This window comes from Suricata suricatta, chromosome 1, assembly GCF_006229205.1.
Source record: "Suricata suricatta isolate VVHF042 chromosome 1, meerkat_22Aug2017_6uvM2_HiC, whole genome shotgun sequence".
Taxonomy (NCBI): domain Eukaryota; kingdom Metazoa; phylum Chordata; class Mammalia; order Carnivora; family Herpestidae; genus Suricata; species Suricata suricatta.
In genome coordinates, this window is record NC_043700.1 from 95989368 (window position 1) to 95998370 (window position 9003).

The 9003-nt window shown below is 40.0% G+C and overlaps 1 pseudogene; it reads right to left on the bottom strand.

Moving 5' to 3' along the window:
* Positions 1-274: 274 nt before the first annotated feature.
* On the bottom strand, positions 275-890 carry LOC115293642 (annotated as a pseudogene).
* Between the last annotated feature and the right edge of the window lie 8113 nt (positions 891-9003).

Below are 9003 nucleotides of genomic sequence, written 5' to 3' on the forward strand. Positions count from 1 at the left end.
TAAACTGAGGGTAACTGGAGGGGAGGTGGGCAGGGGTGATGGGTTAAATAGATGATAGGGATTAAGTAGTGCACTTGCTGAGATGAGCACTGTGTATTATATGAAAGTGGTGAATCACTAAATTCTATACCTGAAATTAATATTATACTGTATATAAATGAACTGGAATTTAAATAAAAACTTGAAAAAATCTAAAAAAAACAACATATATTGTGCAATTTTTCAGAAATCATTTACTCATATATTGCACCTTGGTTAGATACTTGTTCTATTCTTATTCCTCTTGATCTTTCCACATCTTCTCTAGAGTTGCATGCTCACGGCCTTTGCTCCGAAGGGCAACTTATGGGCAACCTGGTCAAGTAAACCTTGTATCTCTTTGAATTCACAATGCCCACCCATCTCTGTTATGAAATAGCCAGCCTTCAAGGGAGTCACTAATGATCAATGGCACCTTTGCCCCCCTTCCCCCGCCATGTGTCTCATACCCTTGTAGGTGATGGGCTCAAAAGGGGCTAGTACTCACTATAAGGCAAATATGTTGTTGGGATCCATGGAGCAGTACATTGTCAGGTGCTTCATTTCAAAATGGCTCCAATGGAGGTGACCACCACCCAGTGGCAAGACTGCAGAACTGCCTTCTGTGAACTCAGTAGCTTCAGTAGACAGTCCTCATATGTCACTTTTAAGTTCTCCTCTCACTTTTGGCACACACACAGATGGTGCCCTTTCAACAAATTTAAGCTTGGGCTTTTTAAGAATGGAAACATCTTCAAGAGTTGGCACCAGGAGCAGCATCTGTAGTCCGGCACTGGCAAGTGGGGCTGCCCAAAATCTGACAGTGGCACTCACAGGAGTGGCCCCCTGGCTTGAGACAGCAGCTGCCACATGGTCACCTGTGTCCAGCAGCACCAGGCTCCTCACAGTGATTCTTAACTTACATATTTTTAATTGTTAGTGAATCACACACATTTAAGGTTTTTATTGGCCATTTGGAATTCTCTTCTGTGAATTTCTAGTTCATGTCCCTATCATATTTTCCTATCAGTTTGTAAGAGCATGTATTCATCTTTGCCTAGCTCATGCCTAGTATAGAACTGGCACACAGTAGTTATTCAACAAATGTTTGTTGAATATCTAATTCAATATTTAATATTTAATATCCCCACTTGGCTGCAAAAATATGTTTATCCCCAGAGGACAGAGACCAGCAGTTCTAAATTTGAACCCTGATTGCCAAGATTTTACATCTAACTTTAAGAAAATAAAATCCTTATAATCTGAAAATGCTGACCATAGTCAGACCCCCAGAGGTTCTGATACCATGTATCCTGAAGTCTAATACTTGAGAGAGAATACCTCCTACATAAAAAAATGTCTAAAGAATAGACCAGGAAGAAGAGCTGGAGCATCACCTGGTATCATCGAGAGGTGCCACATGGTTGGTCTGTGTCCAAACCTTCCTCTTTCTTTGTCTTCCAGAAGCCCAAAAGCCATCATTCCTAAAGTAGTCATCATACCTTAATAAGTCTTGGAGTAACCAAGAACTCCTTAGGGTGCCTGGGTGGCTGAATTGGTTAAGTGTCCAACCCTTGGTTTCAACTCAGGCCATGATCAGGCGGTTTGTGGGATCAAGCCCCATGTCAGGCTCTAAGATGACAGAGCAGAGCCTGCTTGGGATTATCTCTCTCCTTTTCTTTCCACTCCTCCCCTGCTGGTACTCTCTCTGACCTGAGCCAAAATCAAGTCAGACACTTAACCAATTAAACCACCCTGAAGCCCCATTCATCAGGACATTTTTATGATATCAGAGTTTTAGAATAATAGAACCGAACCTTATAACATTGTGCCTTTAGGAAAGAAATTGTCATGTATCTGTTGCACAGGATGTCATTGGGAATCATCTGAACCATCATTCAAGAGATAGCACGCCCTCTAAGAAAAGTTTCCGTGGCATTTTTTTGTCTACCTTGATATAATGTTAAGTTTTCACAAGAATTATCACATTCGTTTTCTCACATTAACTTGTGAGAAAGAGAAAAGAAAAAAAACCCTATATATAGTTTTTTTAGTTCTATGGGGCCATTACTTAGAAGACACACCAAGTATTAGCAACAGCTTTTTGGCACACACACACCCACACGCACGCACACACACACACACACACAAAGGAACACTCCCATATTAAATGTACACATTTAAAAATGTTTCCAGATTTCAGAAACTCAAAGAAATATGTTTTTTCTTTGTTTGCTTGTTCTTTTAGCATCAGGGAATCGTGATGACACTAGCCCTCCTTTTACATGAGAAAACAGAAGGTACCTGAAGAGTTGAAAGGTTGTAAGTGAGCATTTCCTTGGTTTAGTTATTTTTTGCTAGAGCAAAGGGAGTAAGAATAGAGTTTGAAGTTTGAGGTTAAGTCAGTCAAAGGGGAGAAGGACCTGGCCGGAAAGGAGGGGGAGCTAAGAATTTGGGCCTAAAGCTAGCCAGGCTCTGCTCAGGCTGTGATTTTGGTGTTAGTCACCTGGTTTCTGACCATGGATTACAGATTCTATTCCAACATTCAGAGCTGTAAGCACAATCTGTCTTGACTCTTCTTTTCCTTCTGTTCCCCTTCCCACCACTCTGCTCCACCTTCAGACACCAGTCATGTCCTCCATTCCTACCAGGTATACCCACCAGAATGTTTATAGTCTAAGAGACTGAAAACAATCTTGACTCAAAGAAATAACTTTTCAGTAGTACAACTGAGGAGCTAAGATAAATTATGGGAAAGACATTTTTGGCCAGGTGCTCAAATTTCTATGTCTATATGTGCTCTTAGAGCCGTAACTAAAAACGAACAATTTGGGACCTTGGTGCTTTCCTTAACAAAGGTGGCAGTTTGTCCCTGGGTGGTGATTGGATGGCTTGTTTAATGGCAGGAGGCAAGGCTGAAATACTGTGTAACTTTGTTTCTCTCACAAGGCTTTGCAATGCCCATTTTAGCTTTGAAATGTTGCAGCCATTGGCCTCTGTCCTTAAGTAGCTAAGCCAAGCCAGGTTATCTGGAACACAGTGGTTTAAGACATCAGGCTGGCTGCAGAGAGCTCTGGCTTTTCCTCTTGGGGGGCGGGGGGGGGGCGCTCATGTTGCAGTCTGAGCATCAGCCAGCACAAAAGCATGTATGACATATCCAGGGGTGTGGCGTTGCCCCTGTGACAAAGGCCCTGATCTATGGCCCAACTTCCTCTCCTCTCACCCCAGTGTTTCAAGAGAATAGAGACTCTGTCTGATAAAGTCCTTTCTTTGCCCACATGAAAGGGCTACGGAGCAATTGCAGGCTTGCTAAAGAGCTGTTGTCTGTGGAGACAACCACAGCTTCGGGTTTTGGGCACCAGCCCCTATGGCTGCCTCTCTTCCTACCATCCATTTGAGCAGGAGCAGTAGTTTGTGCCAACTCCAGGACTTCAAGCATGTCATTTCTGAAACCACAACAAGTCTCTTAAGCTTCCTGAACAAAGTGCTCAGAGTGGAAAGCCCTGAATTTCTTTTGGGCCTCCTAAAACCACAAAGCTGATTACTGAACAAAGCCCAGAGCATCTGAGCACATGGGTGCCTTTCTTGGCGCTCATCTCAGAACATGAAAAACAGTTACTGAGTAGTGACTGGGGAAGGGAGGGGGAGTCTGTCCTCTCTGCTCAGAGCAGTAACACCATCTAGACAGTCTGCACTGTCAAGCATAAGGACCTACTTGTAATACCAAGTTTTAACAATTGTATTGTTTGTAGAATCTGATTGAGAAAATATATAACCAAGAGCTAGTGTGAATTCAGTAGTTATTTTACAGAAATTTGTATTTTATCAAGTTCTAGGCATCATATACTTTTGAAAAATATTGGTATACTTTCACAAAACATTATTTTTCCACTCCTGAAATTATGCATCTAGAATCTAGATTCATGGACACTTTGCAATAACTCAATAGCCCACTAGATGTCCCACCGGAGGTTAGGAATCACTGACAAATGGGAACTATTCGTCACCTCTGGTACCAAAAGAGATACAGTGACAGGTCTGCAAGCTCCCATGGAAGAGAATCAACTATGTATTTAGATCTTTCAATTTGGTGTTTATTTGTAAGTCTGGTATTTCTAGGATAAACTCCTCTCACAATGTTATGCCACGACCTATGTATGTGAAAACATTTAAAATTATGCCTCAGCTTGGGCTGATGGTGGAGGGGGAGAGGGGAAGTGGGGTGATGGGCATGGAGGAGGGCACTTGTGGGATGAATACTGGGTGTTATATGATAACCAACTTGACAATAAACCATAAAAGAAAAAAATATATAAAAAAATAAAAAAACGAATGCAGTAAAAAAAATTAAAAAAAATTTTTGCCTTAGCTTTACTAAGATATAATTGACATGTGTGTGAGTTCACAGTATACAACATGTTGATCTGATACATTTATATATTGCAAAATGATTCCCACCACAGCATTAGCCAATACCTCCATCCAGTTACAAAATTTATGTATCTCTGAAAGACAGTTGTATTGTCTCCTTTCATGAAATACAAACTATATTATTTCCTGTGTTTCTAGTTTTCCCTTAGCTAGGAGGAACTTCAGAACTGAATGGAATGCCCAGTAGTGACAATCACCTTATGCCACATTTCCTGAACTTTTTATATTCCTCAGCATTATTTCTAGTTTTACTTCTTTTATTTTTTAAACATCTCCTAAGTGTGATATTCATTATAGTCCTTCTCACCTCACTGAAATTAGATAGACATAAATCATAAACAAGCACCAAGGCCCTTCTTTGAGTATCAGCCTCCAAAGTAGTAAAAAGAGTAAAATGCTCTGCATAGGGGCTTCCCCTGGGTTACTGAGCTATTCTGCAATCCCCTCTCCCAAGTGTATGTTTGTCCTAAGGAATTCAGGAGAGTGGACCAACACAGATGGTCCAAAGCAGCTCCTACAAGGATCTTCTGACCACTCTTTCAGGAAACTTCTTTTCTATTTTATTTCTTATCTGACCTATTGCCCCTGCTCATTCCAGCCTCTCATCTGTTTCCTTCACTCGCAATTGCCTCTTTTTAATTTTTATTTAATTTTTAATATTTATTTATTTTGAGGGAGAACTAGTGGGAGAGAGGGGCAGAGAGAGAGGAGAGAGAATACCAGGCAGGCTCCGTGTTCAGTCTGGAGCCTGACACAAAAGTATGACTGTGAGATTATGACCTGAGCTGAAATCAAGAGTGTAAGTTTAACCCACTGAGCCATTCAGGCATCCTGACCTGCCTCTTTCTGCCAAAGGACTAAGCCATCTTACCACGAGGGGGCAGTGCAGTTAAAAAAACTGGCTCAAAGGGTTTGCTGCTCTAGACCAGAAAGTATTAGTTGTAAAATCATTCCATAAATTGTGCTCCAGAAACGTGTCTTTCTCCATGATTTTTTCCCCCTTTCCACTTTTAAACTTAAATTCTGGTGATTTTCACACTTGTAAATCTATATTCATATCACTGATTTTATAAATAGGACTGTCTTAGATTCTATCCAAGTCCTCTTTACTATAAGATGCCACTTAACACATGGTGCTGTGATGTGTATATCAAAACAGAGACCCAGAGGTCGTACATTCCACTTCAGACTTCCTTAGTATGAAGCACAAAGTTATAATGACGAGGTGTTTCTTAGAACTAAACACCTTCAGATAGTGTTGTCAATGCTGCAAGGTAAGGGGATCTCTGAACTTGAAAGGAAGCTACTGCCCTGTGGGTAAGAAGTACTTCTACTCTGCTCATTTCTTGTAATTTCCCTCCTTATTATAAACAAAGGCCCTTGGGATTTTGATGTGTGTGTTGTGAGTCTGTTTTGTGTGAGTTAGACCCCTAACGCTGGCTCTGACAGGCTCCAGCTGCTGCTCTCAGGGGCAGTGGCCTTATTCCATTATCCCTACCTAAGCAGCTGCTATTATAATGTGGACATAAAGTTTGCTTTGCTTTCCTTTTAGGAGTTTGTCACTATAAACACAGGTACTAGCAAAGGAGGGTAAGTATTATACACACCGCCAGAGCTCAGTCATTAATTCAAACAGTGAGTACCATTTCATCATTAATGAGCCCCAGAGAATTACTAGGCATTTTCCAGAAGAGAGAGCGATAAAAAAAATAGGTCTGCAATTTCTTCTTTAGATCAGAAGGAAGTGCTAGTCACTAACAATGAATTTGGCCTTTGTTCCTTAGAAAGAAATCTGAACTGACCAAGAGACTTAAGATTTCACTAAGATAAGTGGTTCCAGAAAAGTGTTGAGAAATATTTGAAAAAGGAAACAAGAATGATTTGATATTCAGGTATGGTGAGATTTTCCAGATATCTTACACTGGTATATAGAGATTCATTAAGATTGAAAGAACTAGACTTGTAATTATTTCACAATGTATACAAATATCCAATCATTATGCTATACACCTGAATCCAATAGAATGGTATTTGTCAGTTATATCTCAAATTTCATTTTATCTTTTTAGATGTGTATTCATTATTTTGAGAGAGAAAAAGAGTGAGAGAGCAAACACACAAACAGGGTGAAGTACAAACACACACAGAGAGAAAGAATGCCAACTGGGGCTTGAACTCACAAACTGTGAGATTATGACCTGAGCCAAAATCAAGAGTCAGATGCTCAGCTGACTGAGCCACCCAGGCACCCATATCTCTCTTCTTTCTCTTTTTTTTTTAAAGTTGAACTTCCTTAAAAAACTGAAAAGAAAAGATCAAGCTGCTGTAATTTAGGGCAGATCAGAGGAACAAGCACCTGTCTCCCAGGTTCTGTAGGAGGAGAGGAACCTAGCTTAGATGGTGCCTTAGTCCAAGGTCCAGCACACCTGCTGTCATAAAGAGAAGTTTTTTCTTCAGATAAAGTCAATTAAGTAACACAGGTGGTCACTCTAGGTACCAAGTAAAGTTAGGATAAACTCTGTGTGACAAATGGTACTATTAAACTGTCTTACTTGAGGACTCGTTATTGTTCATGTTGAAGACATGTATGTAACTGGGGGTAAGATGTCTTTCTGTCCGTGCAATCTTTGCTTAGCAGATTGCCTGTGATGTGCATTTAGGTTTAATGCTCATTTAATAATAAAATGGTTTTCTTTTCCTAAAAGAAAAGAAAAAATACAAAAGGACAGGAAATTTATAAAGGGAGTGTACTGAACAGGGCACTGCGTTTACATAGCCACCCTATGAGGTGGGTATTATCATTACCATCATCATTATCATCATCGTTATTACCATTATTACTCTTGCATAAAGGAGAAAAATGAGTGAGGGAAGGTAAATAATTTTCCCATATTTTCCCTGTGAAAGATACTGGATCCTAATCCAGCCCATATTCTGAATTGCTATCATGCTTTGCGACTCGAGTCTACATTCTTACCCATGATACTGTCTTCTCTCCGAAAGCGTCTGTAAACCTAAAACAAAGGAAACACAGGACAGAGGCTCAAGGTCCTGGACCTCGCCTCTCAGCACTCCTGATACGCTGATAGATGAGTGTGATTCATTTTCGTTTCTCTGGTAATATATCTGTTACTTTATTCCAGTACTAAGTGCTTGAGGGTCTTTCAGCACAGACATGGCATTACTTCTCATGTGAATCAGACTTCAGCATTGAGAAAGCATTCAGTAGATATATTCAGTTTTATGAGCAAAACTTGGGGATAATAATATCTATAAACTGTTTGAAAGCAAGTTCTCCTCTGGGAACTAAGATAAATAACACACACCTACATCACTTTAGTCAAATTATGTAAAAAAACCTGCATACATTATGGAAGAAGGCAAGCATACTATTTAGTGAGAGGGAAATCATCATCAAGCATCTCTATTTAGTGAGGGGGAAATATTTATTAAAGAAACTCATGTCAGAAACAACTGTAGTGGTTCAGAATTGGTATCACAAATAACTGTATGACACCTGGGTGGCTCAGTCAGTTATGCCTCCAGCTTTGGCTCAGGTCATGATCTTGTAGTTCACAAATTTGAGCCCTGTGTTGGGCTCTGTGCTGATAACTCAGAGCCTGGAGCCTGCTTCAGATTCTGTATCTCCCTCTCTTGCTGCCTCTCCCCTCATCCACCTCTCTCAAAAAATAAAGAACATTAAAAAATTATAAAAAGGAAGAAATAACTTTAGATACACATAATGAAGGGAATCTTAACAATTAATCTTGATAATGTATAGAGGTGAAGGAAACCACAAAAGACAGAATAAGATTATATTAACTAAATGATATTGGCCACACATTATTCCATAAGGGTAAAATTTCAATTTAACTAAAATAGAGTGAGCCTAGTGTCACATTAAATGACTCAGAATCATCAACATGAATATGGACTACTATGTCATGTGGAACTGTCCTGATGCATTTCAATACTCTTAAATTTTTCTGTCTGATTTGTAAATTCTTTTACTTTCTCTTATTGCTGACAGGTTGTAGTGATGTGCTCATCTTGAGGAGTTACTACCTGCGGTAGATGCATTTTGTGAAGGCTGCTTAGCTGCCTGTGGTCACATTAACTGCACCCTGATATACAGGAGCAGGTTCCTATAAACAAAGTTTGCTTATAATACCTGGTGCGTGTTAACAGTTGACTACATGAAGGGCAGCCTGCTGACTAGGCTAATCAGTGGTCTCTCCCAGGTAGTGTGGAGTCTGGAACCAGAGTGAGTGTTAAATTCTCTGTAAGTCTATAATTGTAATACATGAACTTGGGAGCTATGAGAAGCTGTTACCTAAGCCCATTATATGCCTGAGCCCTATGTGAAGTAGATGCTTAATGAGAAGGAGAAACAAGAGGCAATGAAAAAGTATGCAAGGATTCACAATGAACTTCTCATTACCAATTCCATTCCTTCTTGAGGTCCAGAATATTTCTGTCCTTAGGTTCTATAAGATATTACTGTATTTTGAAAGAAACATGGAGAATGCCTCTCAAGATTGTTCAAGTGCATAA